At 44.9% G+C, this 13,795-nt stretch overlaps 1 pseudogene; it reads left to right on the top strand.

Moving 5' to 3' along the window:
* Positions 1–1,262: 1,262 nt before the first annotated feature.
* On the top strand, positions 1,263–12,157 carry LOC614656 (pregnancy-associated glycoprotein 1-like; annotated as a pseudogene).
* Positions 12,158–13,795: the final 1,638 nt, after the last annotated feature.

The raw sequence follows: 13,795 nt of genomic DNA, 5'->3' as shown, positions 1-13,795 counted from the left end.
AATTATATCAGAAATATATCCATTTACCTTCAGCAGATAAATTCTTTGGTTTGTATGTCCCCAGTGATATTTCTTTATAAACAGAAAGGAAACACACATGTTCAGTATGTATTCGGTCTCTTTGTCAATCAACCAACATGAATTAAATTCCTCTCTGTCCCCACTGCACTCCCAACTCTAGGCGAGAAATAAAAACCTGCAGAGACTGAAGGCTGATTCCAGCACATTGCTGTAGATTTCATTCCCACTGTTTTTTTTTTTTTTTGAAAAAAAAAAAAATTAGTTGCTAGTATTAAAATCAGTACATTGTACATAAATATGCAACTTCTGATTCTCTTGAAAACATGGCCAACTGGCCTGCTTTCCAGCATGAGTGAAGTGGAGGAAAGGGTGCTCCCAGTGCTGTGCTGGGAGGGTCCTGTGCTGCTCAGGGTTCAACATGGCAACATAGACCTAGTATCATTTCTCTTGCCTCCTGGGGCCATGAGTTGTGAGAACTAGACTACTAGCTATCTTAAGATAAAGATTACTTTTGTCTTGATCAACTTTAACTTTGAAGCCTTTAACCCAGAACCCAGAACACACTACTTCCTTGTATGTTTTTTGGATGATATAAAATACCTTGTGGATGCATATGACATTTTTTCTAATACTGAAAAATTCTAATACTGAAAAACTTCTAATTGAAGTACTGCTCTGCCCTAAATCTTTTATGCAGACTGGCATCATAGGTACCCCTGATGTCTGCCATTAGACCCACTACCTAAAGCCAGTTGTATGTCCCTGGGATGTCCCTGAAGTCTTCACTTTGTCATTTGACAACTTATCCTCCTAGGAGTCTCCTCTCCAATGAAGACAGCAATGCATATCTCATGAAGTGACTAGGAAGATGACATGAAACCAGAAATGTCAAGCATGGCCCTTAGTATCCATTTTCATGATGTTTAGCAGTTTTTTTCTCCAAGAACACAAGGTTCTCCATCTTCTTAGATGTCCATACAGATCAGTTTGATTTTCCAACCAAGCTTCAAGGAAGAGATTACAGTTCAATTCTCTGTCTTCTGAGAAGCTTCAAAGTGCACTTGCCAAGGACACTGATGAAGGAAAAGATTTTATCAAGACTTTTGTGTTTTTTTTAGACCTATTATTGGCCTAAAGGGCTAAACTAGGGTGTGTCAGAGCATATATAACTAGGGGCTCCCAGGCACCACTACATGCTAAGAACCTGAACTTTCCTGAGTACTTGGAGCCAGGAAAGAAGCATGAAGTGGCTGGTGCTCCTTGGGCCAGTGGCCTTCTCAGATTGCAGAGTCATGTAAGTATGGAGGCTGTAAGCCACATCATATTCATTTCTGCGATTTTTCTTTTCATCTGATTATTCTATTCATCCAGTTTAGACGGGAATGGAATATTTCCCTGATAATCTTAAAGTTCAACCCTTACTTATTGATAAGCATGTTGCTATAGGAACTGTGGGTCCCAAGGGTCGTGGTGTAGATTTGCATAGCTGCACAACTCTTGGGGTCCAGTCATGTCATGACAATTGAAATTGGAACTCCTTGCAATTGTTCAGTGCACAGTCAATGCAGATGTAGGTGTGGTCCTGTGGAATAGCACTTTTCTACATTTTATTTAGCATGTTCTCTTTGTTCCCTCTCTACTTCAGTGTGTATATGTCTATGTCTGCATCTCTGTATCACTATCATTTATCTCTCCATCTCTTTGGAAGGCTCTGAGTGTATTTCTCTCTGTGTTGTTTTCTTTTAATTTTTCATTTGACTCATCCTTCCTTCTTGAGCCTCTACACTTCCCTAACTTGTTCCCTATTTCCTGGATTCTTTTTTCAACTATCTCTCCTCCTTCAACTTGGAGAAAGATTGGGAGAGCTACTTATACACTGTTTTATATCTGACAAGCAGTGTGACCACAGCCAATTCACAAACCTCTTGAACTTCAGATTCCTCCCTTGTAAAAGAGGACAGGAATCCCCCTTCTACCTCCTTCCCTGAGCTTCTATGAGAAGGATACAGTGGGATGGCAACAGCAGTACTAGTGGCTGTCATTGTTGAGACTTCCTACTTATCAGGCACCTTATATCCATCACTTCACTCTCCCCAAGATATCCCATTTGGAGGGTTTGTATTGTTACATTCCACCATTTTTCTGAAGAGGAGACTGAGACGCCACAGGGTCATATGGTTTACCCAACATTACAGAACAGAATCTTTATTCAAACCTATGTTTTTGCCATGGCATATGCATAAAATTCTGATAATAAGGTGACTCATAAAATTGATTGGAAAATACACAGTGCCATTACAATGACAGTTATACCTTAACACTGACAGCTAATTGTAACTTCTTCTTTATTTTCTTTTTCAAATGCTCGATGAAAGAATACCTCTACAAAAGTGAAGACCATGAGATAAACCCTCAGTGAAAAAAACATGCTGAACAATTTCCTGAAGGAACATGCTTACGGACTGTCCTAGATTTCTTCGTGTGGGTCAAATATAACTATTCACCCCCTGAGCAACATCATGGATGTCAGGTTTTGGGAGGATGGTCTTCCAAAGCGCCCCCTGGTGCTCTAGCCTAGCACTGGGGCTCATCTGGAGGTGACAGGTGGGATGCTGGGGCTGGGGCTCCTGCAGGAGGCAGAAACCCTGGGTAACAGTGGCTGTACCCAGAGGAGAAGGCACTATCATCCTCAACTCTTGGTCTTGGTGACTGGGCCCAGAAATTACCAAGTGGCAGGTAAACGTCCATTTCTGTGTCAAAGATGTGTCATTAGTTTGATGGAGTTTGTTCCTTCTGAGGAGAAGGTAATGGTGACCCACTTCAGTCCTCTTTCCTGGAAAAACCCATGGATGGAGGAGCCTGGTAGGCTGCAGTCCATGGGGTCGCTAAGAGTCAGACATGACTGAATGACTTCACTTTCACTTTTCACGTTCCTGAATTGGAGAAGGAAATGGTAACCCACTCCAGTGTTCTTGCCTGGAAAATACCAGGGACAGGCGAGCCTGGTGGGCTCCTGTCTATGGGGTTGCATTGATTCGGACATGACTGAAGCGACTTAGCAACAGCAGCAGCAGCAACTTCTGAAGTAAGGGAGTCACTCAGTTACAGATGAAGAGTGAACCATCTCTGATCAAAAGGTAGAACTAATTGCAAAGCAACTGTGAATCCCCAGGCAGAGGAATTCAGTTTCCACAGATGCAAGAACCACAGCAGTAAAAAGTACCTGAACCTGTATTCCGTGTAAGGCCATCAGAATCTAACACAGTGCTTATAGCTTTTAGATTAGAAAATGGCTTATTTTGTCTTCAAGAATGCCCATGCCAGCCTGAATGATAGGCAAAGAGTAAATACATGTCAAATGAAAGGGTCACCTGTGTGGTGTTGATTGGATGTGGTCTGAGTTTGGAGGGAGTGGCTGGGGTTGATCAAGAAGGACATCTTGGAGAAGGGGATGCTAAGGCTGGGTTTGAAGAGACTACAGAGCTTCTCAAATGAAGGCACCAGTACTTCCCTGGGTGTCCAGCAGTTTTGGAGGCCCAGTGGTTATGCTTCTGGGCTTCCCATTCAGGAGGTACCACTTCCATGCCTGGTCATAGAGTCAGTATCCTGCATACAATGTAGCATAAGAAAAAACAATATCAAATGCTAGCACCTCTGTGATCAAAGGTTGTGAGCTGCACGGTGGTTAGAAAGTGATCTCAAGAGATATGTGACACCCAGAGGGAGGCAGCAGCGTGGGAATAGAGGGCAGCCAGTTCTGCAGTAACCCACTCCCTCCTCCTTCTCCCTGTAATTGTTCTATGTGGGTAACATCACCATTGGAACACCGCCTCAGGAACTTCAGGTTATCTTTGTTTTTTTTTTTTTTAATTTTTTAATTTTTTTAAATTTTATTTTATTTTTAAACTTTACAATATTGTATTAGTTTTGCCAAATATCGGAATGAATCCGCCACAGGTATACCCACATTCCCCATCCTGAACCCTCCTCCCTCCTCCCTCCCCTACCCTCCCTCTGGGTCATCCCAGTGCACCAGCCCCAAGCATCCAGTACCACGTATTGAACCTGGACTGGTGACTCGTTTCATACATGATATTATACATGTTTCAATGCTATTCTCCCAAGTCTCCCCACCCTCTCCCTCTCCCACAGAGTCCATAAGACTGATCTATACATCGGTGTCTCTTTTGCTGTCTCATACACAGGGTTATTGTTACCATCTTTCTAAATTCCATATATATGCGTTAGTATACTGTATTGGTGTTTTTCTTTCTGGCATACTTCACTCTGTATAATAGGTTCCAGTTTCATCCATCTCATTGGAACTGATTCAAATGTATTCTTTTTAATGGCTGAGTAATACTCCATTGTGTATATGTACCACAGCTATCTTATCCATTCATCTGCTGATGGGCATCTAGGTTGCTTCCATGTCCTGGCTATTATAAACAGTGCTGCGATGAACATTTGGGTACACGTGTCTCTTTCCCTTCTGGTTTCCTCAGTGTGTATGCCCAGCAGTGGGATTGCTGGATCATAAGGCAGTTCTATTTCCAGTTTTTTAAGGAATCTCCACACTGTTCTCCATAGTGGCTGTACTAGTTTGCATTCCCACCACCAGTGTAAGAGAGTTCCCTTTTCTCCACACCCTCTCCAGCATTTATTGCTTGTAGACTTATGGATTGCAGCCATTCTGACTGGCGTGAAATGGTACCTCATAGTGGTTTTGATTTGCATTTCTCTGATAATGAGTGATGTTGAGCATCTTTTCATGTGTTTGTTAGCCATCTGTATGTCTTCTTTGGAGAAGTGTCTATTTAGTTCTTTGGCCCATTTTTTGATTGGGTCATTTATTTTTCTGGAGTTGAGCTGTAGGAGTTGCTTATATATTTTTGAGATTAGTTGTTTGTCAGTTGCTTCATTTGCTATTATTTTCTCCCATTCTGAAGGCTGACTTTTCAGCTTGCTAATAGTTTCCTTTGTTGTGCAGAAGCTTTTAAGTTTAATTAGGTCCCATTTGTTTATTTTTGCTTTTATTTCCAATATTTTGGGAGGTGGGTCATAGAGGATCCTGCTGTGATGTATATCGGAGAGTGTTTTGCCTATGTTCTCCTCTAGGAGTTTTATTGTTTCTGGTCTTACGTTGAGATCTTTAATCCATTTTGAGTTTATTTTTGTGTTCAGGTTATCTTTGACACAGGCTCATCTGTCTTGTACGTTCTCTCCCTCTTTTGCCCCTGTCCAGCCTGTTGTGAGTACAGACACTCCGTACCTGGACCATCTTTCACTTGCCCTGCCGACGTTTCCACCCTTGGCACCTGATGACACTCATCTCTTGTGTCTGCAGCTATATAAGTTAGGTTCAGACATTACAAGTCTTCCACCTTCCAGCCTACCGAAAAGACCTTCAGCATCGTCTATGGATCTGGGAGCATGAAGGGATTTCTTGCTTATGAAACCTTTTGGGTAATATGTAAAGAGAAGCTGAGTCAGGACTGGCTATGGAGTGACCCCTGCTTGGAAAACAGATGCAGGAACATCTGGCAGGACACTTCCTAGCCTAACTCCCATAGATATTGGCCATCTTACCCACAGGATCCTGTCCCTGGGGACGCAGTCCCCATGGTGACACACAAGCAAATGGATTAGCTAACCCAGAGTAACCCAGAGAGTAGCTTGAGATGCAGACTTGCAGCTGCTCTGCCCATGAGCAGTTCAAGGTTCATTTTGCTGGAAGCGAGAAGATGGGAAAAAAGCACCCACTTTTATATTCACAGACGGTTCTAGGCACTTTCAGGTAATAATTGGTTTAATCCTGCAACAACCACACACAGCAGGTGGTCTGATTAGCTCATTTGACATATGAGGAAACTGAGGTATAGAATACAAGGGCCTTGCCAAGGTCACACATGTGGTAAGTGATGGAGCTGGGCTGGCTTTTCAGGACTGCAGTTGCTGTGGGGTGTTTGGGATAGGATAAAACTGTTCTGGGGACCCTGGGGGCAATCAAGGGCTTCAAGTATTCAGAGTGGGAAACTGGAGGCCAGAGATGTCAGGGGGCCTGATAAATGAATTCTCACTCTAGAAGAACTTTGAGAGTCTAATAAAACCCATGGCCTGCCTCCCCAAACTACCTGAGTAGTTCCCCTCTCTCTCTTTCTCTCTTATACACACTCACAGAAACACACACATATCCCCCAAAGTGAATTTCCTAGGCAATAATTTCATACAACCCTGCAAGCAAGATTTTGTTTTCAGATTCTGTCTACCTGGACAGTTGCAGAATCCACAGTCCCTTACAGAGAATGCAGCCCATTCCTATCATTACCTCATGCCAAAGAGAAGGCTATCTTGCTCTCGATTGTTTTGTTCACAAGGGGGCACCAGTGGGTCCTGGCCTGACTCTTGGTTGCCCCACCTGGACAGAAGCCACAAGGCCATTTTGACTCACTCAGGTGGTGTTTTTCAGAGGGGCAGATGTTTTAAAATTCACAGCCTCTCACAAATGGAATCCTCCCAGCTTGGTCTAACCATCTGAGGTCCACCAAAGACAGCCCAGGCTCAATTCTTCTTTGAGGATCTAACGGCAATGCACCCCAGCCCAGTCCTAGCCCCACTTCACGTATCTGTAAGTGGGAACACTCTTCTATCCCACAGATTGGGGACCTTGTAAGAAATGACCAGCTGTTCAGTCTAAACATGGCAGAATATGGGTTTGAGGGTATACCTTTAGATGGCATCTTGGGCTGGAACTACCCCAACATATCCTTCATTGGAGCCATCCCCATCTTTGACAACCTGAAGAATCAAGGTGCCATTTCTGAGCCTGTTTTGCCTTCTACTTGAGCAAGTAAGTCTGAGATGGTCAATCCCTTTCTCCAAATTAGCTGTAAGATGCTTTCAGGTGCATGAAAATTATAGAACACTTGATAAAGAAGTATTCTGAGAGATAATCTAACCCAGGATAACTAGGGACTTACCTTGCATCACCACTGGTTTTTATAAATAATGCTTTAAGGGAACACATCCCTGCTCCTGGGCTCAAGACCAGTAACTTGGTCTAGTGGGGTGAGTGAGGAGGAAGACTAATGGAAGGCAACAGGAAACAAGTTGGAGGAAAAAGCAATACGATTTGCTTATGAGTTTGATCAGGAAGGAAGGAGAAGGATGGTGGCTATCTTCCTTCCTCATTAGCATTCCACTGGGAGCCCAGGATCAGCTAACCAATTCGCAAGAGCCAGTGAAAAATAAGTGTGGGACACAAAACAAAATGTGGGATCCCTTGTTCAAGAAATATTAGTCATTTTAAGACAGGGAGAGCAGAGTTGGGGTCCTTTCTAGTGTGAGTCCCTTTGGACAGTAGAGGTCACAGGCCAGTGGAGCCAACTCTGGGTGACCTGAACCCATATCCTTAGCACTTAGCTTTGATTTTCCTGAAAAATGACAAGCTGGACATGGGTGAAGCAAAAACTCTTCAGCACCGTGCTATCTGAGGGTTTCTGAGCACACAGGTAGCAAGAGGTCCTGGGCCTCTTCAGAAGACATAGTGGGTGGAGCCCAGCCATGTAACTCAGCTTCTAACCTCCTCTGTGCCACTCATTAGCCAGTTACTGACCTCAGTCTGGTTCTCAATCACTCCTAGCCTTGATTTCTGCATCTGTAAATGGAGACCTTATTAGGGCCTTGATGGGTAGACAAGCACAAACACAAGCTCTCAGACAGTGCTGTTGTTACTGTCCTCCAAAGATCTGCCCTTCTTTTCTCTCTACAGATGCAGGGGAAGGGCAGTGTGGTGATGTTTGGTGGGGTGGACAAAGCCTACTAGCAGGGAGTGCTCAACAGAGTACCTTTGATCCAAGCGGGAGACTGGCATGTACATATGGACCAGTAACCTCTCCCTCTAAGGGTCAGCCCAAGTGATGCCCCACATCTGTACACGGACACAGGCAGACACACACAAATGGATTCTCAGACACATAGTGACACAGACATATACACCACTTACAATGACACAGACAGACACACAGACACATGGAAACACACAATCAGACACATATAAACATGCATAGATAGTCAGAGACACAAATGCACAATTAGAGACACATACAAACACATATACAAACAAACACATAAACACATAGGTAAACAACCCATGGGTTCATAAATCTCAGGCCTTTTGACCAGGGCTCTTACCAGGGTCCTAAAAGGGTCTGGAGAGGTCTGTGCAGCTGGAAGAGGGCTGCACCCATTGCCCTGTGAGGCGTGGAGCATGTTAGAGGACTCTACAGTGTGGTAAACAGAGGATCAGGGAGAATTACACTGGCCTGAAAACAGTTATAAGATGACCAACTGTCCAGGGCTACCTGGGACCAAGGAAATTCTCAGTACAAATAAATGTCAGTTTAAAAACAGGGAAAGTCTTCAGCAAATGGGAAAAGCTGGTCTCCTTAGGGAGCAGCTACCCAGCAGTGGAGAGAGGTTGCCTGCAGTCTTATGACTTGAAAGCAACTAAAAAAAAAGACACCCCATGTACCTGGACACACAGTGGTGCAGGGCCTATAACAGAGAATCAGGAAGGTGGGATCCAGGCATGATGAGAAGACAAGGGGCATAATTGATAGGATTCTTTGTGATACCCTCAGATGAAAGCTGACCTGTCCTTTGGAGTTTCTGTGGGCTAGTCATATATTTCCTGGCCAGGGTCTCAGGGTCTGAGCTGGTTGTAGGAACAGTGCTGGGAGACACCCTCTCCCAGAGGAACCCCTCTCTCCCACCATTATGAGAATCTGCTATACCCATGAATCTCCATCTTTACTCTGTGGTTGACCCATTATTTGTTCCCCACCAGATACAGCTCTCTGGATGTTTCTCATTCATTATTTTCAGTCTTCATTCACTCACTAAACAGACAAGCATTGGGCATCCACTGTGTGCCAGGCACTTTAGGGAGGCAATGAGAATAAAACTCACCCTCACATCTAAGAAGGCAGATGCACAAGAAATGACACACACACATAGTGAATTGTGACTTTGGTACATGCTAGACATGAGAAATGGAGAAGGCAATGCCACGTCTACTCCAGTACTCTTACCTGGAGAATCCTAGGGACAAGATCCTGGTGGGCTGCCGTCTATGGGATCATACATAGTTGGACACGACTAAAGTGACCTAGCAGCAGCAGCAGCAGCAGCAGCAGACACGAGAAAGAGTCTACAGAAAGTGACCAAGACAGGAGACTGATAAACACCAAGGGAAAGACTTCCCTGAATAAATGACAACTAAGTTGGAATCTGGAAGATGATAAGAAATTTGCTAGTCAAAGGGAAGGAGACTTCTAGGAAGGAATACCAGCTTGTGGCAAGATACAAAAGATCATGGTGTATTCAAGTACTGTATTCAGGATGTCAAGGAAGGTGCTGTGTCAAGAGCAAAGAAAAGAGTCAGCCCAAAAGATGAAGGGATGTTTAGGGGACAGTTGGGAAGGGGGCAGCTCTGGGGAGATTCAGAGTGGCCTTGATGCCGCTTTGTCACACTGTCTCTCAGCATCTCCATGAAAAGAAAGGTTATTGCTTGTTCTGGTGGCTGCGAGGCCCTTATGGACTCTAGGACATCACTGATCCTTGGCCAAGAAGACTGGTCAATAATATCCAGAAGCTCATCAGCACCACACCATGGGGTTCCGAGGTGAAGGGTCATGCCCCAGGGTCACTCCCAGTCTCCACACACAAGAAGGATCTCCAGGGCCAACCTCTCTCCCTCTCTCTCTAACAGCACTACGTTTCATGTTTTTCGGTCAATACCCTGCCCTCTATTATCTTCACCATCAAGGGCATCAAATATCCAGTGCCAGCTCGAGCCTACATCCTCAAGGTGAGGGGAGAACCCTGAGGGGTGGTTCTCAAATAGGATCTTGCAGGAACCCTTGGGCTGCTGCTGGGAGTAGGGCACCCTGTGCAGGCCATCTTGCACTATTGCAGATGCTGCTGAGCCCTGTTGCTGGGCCAGAGCCTGCCACAAAAGCACCACTTGAGAGTAAAGGGCCATCTGGGACACTGATCATCCTGAAATAAATGTGGAGATGCCACACCATGCTGGCATGGTGGGAGTCACAAGGAGAGGGGAACACTCAGGTCCTCAGTCCTCAAAGAGTTTCAGTTCAATCTGAAACCTCACATGCATGAACATGAAAGTCAGCTCTAGCGGTCACTGAATAGGCCGTGTGACAAGGAGAATGACTGGGGACACTCCCAGTGTGCTGTCCCACCATAGGGATTAACAGTCTCCCTTCCCTTCTTGCAGTTTTCCTGCTTTGGATGATAAATTACATGGTCACCCTAGTTCTCGGATGCATCTTCCCCTAACTCTGGCCGGGTGTCCCCTTTGTGAGTTGGGATACCTGACCCCTCTGAGGGGAGGTTGGATACTAAGGTGAATAAAGGGTGCACAGTGACTGCTCAGCCCTGGCACAAGGTGGAGGCTTCATGTCAGCTCCCTGTGGGAGTTCAGAGCTGGCTGATGGTCTGAAAGAAGGCTTTGAGGAAGGGAGGAAATTTCAGGAATTCTAAAACTGTAAACTCATGGAGCTATGTGGAGGGTTGCTCGGTTCTAGGCAAAACTGCACTGGATTCCATGCAAATGGCATCCCAAGGTGCTCTGCATTGGGGCCCTAGGGACTTTCTCGGGGTGATGAAGGCTACGGACTGACCAGTGGGGATGGGGAACCAGAGTACGTTACCCACTCAAGCCTGGAGTGGCCAAAGAGGGTGAGTGTGGGCTGAGAGGCTTCCCAGAGTTCCTAAGTTAAGTCTTCAAGAACATGTTGTGGGCACTGCTCTATTTAAGATGGATAACCAACAACGAGTTACTGTGTAGCACGGGGAACTCTGCTTGATTGTATGACAACCTGGATGGGAGGGGTATTCTGGGGACCAGGATACATGGATACATATGGGTGAGTTCATTTCCTGTCCACCTCAAACTCAGAATATTCTTAATCAGCTATACTCCAATACAAAATAAAGGTGTTTTTTTTTTTTTTTTTTAAATAAAGTATGGATTGTGGGGACGCAGGAGGAGAACCAGCATTCTCTGCAGAGAAAACAAAGAGCAGGAGTCAGAAGGAAAGAAACAGGGAGAGAGGATAACTATGGACACTCTTTTTCTTCTCTAAAAATTTTACGGAATTGTGGCTAATCTTCAGTGTTGCATTGAGTTCTGCTGCACAGGAATGTGACTCAGTTATACACATACAGAAATGTATATTCTTTTTCTTATCTGTTTTCATGTGGTTTATGACTGGATATTTAATATTCTTCCTTATCCTATACAGTAGGACTTTGTTGTTTATCATTCCAACTCCCAGTCCTCTCCCCCACACCCTTCCTCATGGCAACCTCATGTCTTGGCCCTTTTGGTTGTGGATGAACTCCCATATTCCCTGCTAATGAGAAAATCCCTGGATACTTACCAAAAGATGGAAATAAAACCAAGAATTGTGCTGGGTCTGGATATTTGTGGGAGTCGCAGGTAAGGGCTCAGGCTGACTGGTGTGTGTCTCTGACTCCCTCAGGATTCTAGAGGCCACTGCTATACAACCTTTCAAGAGAACAGAGTGAGGACATCTAGAGAGACCTGGATCCTGGGTGACGTCTTCCTGAGGCTGTATTTCTCAGTCTTTGATAGAGGAAATGACAGGATTGGCCTGGCACAGGCAGTATAAATACTTGGAGTGGTTCAGGAATCAGTAAGGCCGCTGCAAGCAAACACTAAATCACACTTAGGGTACTCCTGCCAGGATGCTGGTGAACTGTATTTGGTGGTCTGCACACTCTATTCTCATTAAAGAATAAAGGGTTTCACTTGTAATGGTGTTGAAACAAATGGGTGCCTCTGTTTCTGGGAGGTGTACAATGATTGGGAAGGATCTAGAATAAAGTCTGAATCACAGTTGAGAGGAGCCCACCTCCAACTGGCTTCAAGGAAAGGGGAGACTCATTGAGATGATTCTGGGAATCCAGGACACAAGAATCAGAGCAAATACAAAGATCTCAGTGACTGGACCCAAGAAATCAGAAGTCATCAGTTCTCTGTTTCACACCCTCACTGTTTCATCCCCTCTTCTTTGATGGTCATAGCCTTAAAACTTTCTTCCTTAAGGCTTCTACACCTAGTGAGGGAGTCCAAGCTACCTGCCATAGGGTTTTATATCCTGAAGACATCTCCAATAAGGAAAGAAAAGATTGAAGACATCAGAGTTCAAAGGTGTTCTCTCTAAATGACCCATCTTAGATCACGTGTACAGTCCTAGATCAGCCATCCTGGCAGGGCCACGGGGTCCTATGATTGGCTTTACATTGTGGCCCTGATGCAGCAGCATACAAAATTGTCAATATCCTCCAGAAGTATATGACTGAAGCTGGGGAGAGGCAGCCCCAAAGAAAGCGACTTGGAGATAGTCTAGGCCATGGAAGAGTTTGTGATGACCCACCAACTCCACCACCTTCTCATTCAGAGGAATTATAAGGTGTAATGAAATAGACTCCCTTCATCCTATCTCAGATGAACTTATCACTGGTCTTTTCCTCCGGGAGAGTTTAGGTTAGGTACTTTTTGGAGAGCTGGTTCCCTTTTGTCCCACATCCAGTTACCAGGTTTCTGCCACATATGCCTTCTCTGTCCTTTCCAGTCCTACTTGGTAAGCGGTGGCCCCAGTGGATCCCTGAGCCATCCCCCTCCTCCAGGGCCCAGAATGCCCCTTCCTTGGCCTCCAATACTGCTGGGGAGAATGCAACGCATGTATCAGGAGATCCAGTGTACACAGAGCCTTCAGCCTTTCTGAGCTTCTCCATGGGTGGGGCTACAAACTGTTTGCTTGGAGCTGCCATGGTTAGGCACTTTTGCAGTGGAAGCATCCGTTCTTTCAAGCTGGAGGCCCTCAGTTGATGCCTCAGCTGAGACAGCAGTGGTTAGAGGTTGATTTTCTTTCCAATTGACTGGTTTGATCTTGCTGTATAAGGGACTCTCAAGAATCTTCTCAAGCACCACAGTTCAAAAGCTCAATTCTTTGGCATTCACCATTTCTTATCATCCAGATATCACATCTGTACCTTATTACTGGAAAAACCATAGCTTTGACACTATAGACCTCTGTAGCAAAGTGAGTCTCTGCTTTTTAATACACTGTGCAGGTTTTTCATAGCCTTTCTTCCTTCCAAGGAGCAAAAATGCAAAAGCAAAGCACTCACTCAGTCGTGTCTGACTCTTTGCGACCCCGTGGACTGTTGCCTACCAGGCTCCTCTGTCCGTGGGATTCTCCAGCCAAGAGTATTGGAGTAGGTTGCCATTTTCTTCTCCAGGAGATCTTCCCAACCCAGGGACTGAACCCAGGTCTCCCACATTGCAGGCAGACGCTTTATCATCTGAGCCACAAGGGAAGCTCTCCAAGGAGCAAGTGTGTTTTAATTTTGTGGCTGCAGTCAAGGTCCATAGTGATTTTGGAGCCCCCCAAAATAAAATCTGCCACTGTTTCCACTTTTCCCTCATCTATAAGCCATGATGTGGTGGGACTGGATGCCATGAATGTTGAGTATCTTTTTGTGAATAGATTTTTGAATGTTGAGTTTAAGCTAGTTTTTTCATCTCCTCTCCTCATCAAGAGGTTCTTTAGCTCTTTTTTTATTTTCTGCTGTTAGGGAAGTGTCATCTTCACATCTATGGATGTTGATACTTCTCCCAGCAATCTTGATTCCAGCTTGGGATTTATCCAGACCAGCA

This window comes from Bos taurus, chromosome 29 (assembly GCF_002263795.3).
Source record: "Bos taurus isolate L1 Dominette 01449 registration number 42190680 breed Hereford chromosome 29, ARS-UCD2.0, whole genome shotgun sequence".
In the NCBI taxonomy this organism is placed as follows: domain Eukaryota; kingdom Metazoa; phylum Chordata; class Mammalia; order Artiodactyla; family Bovidae; genus Bos; species Bos taurus.
This window is presented reverse-complemented; position numbering and strand designations above follow the sequence as displayed.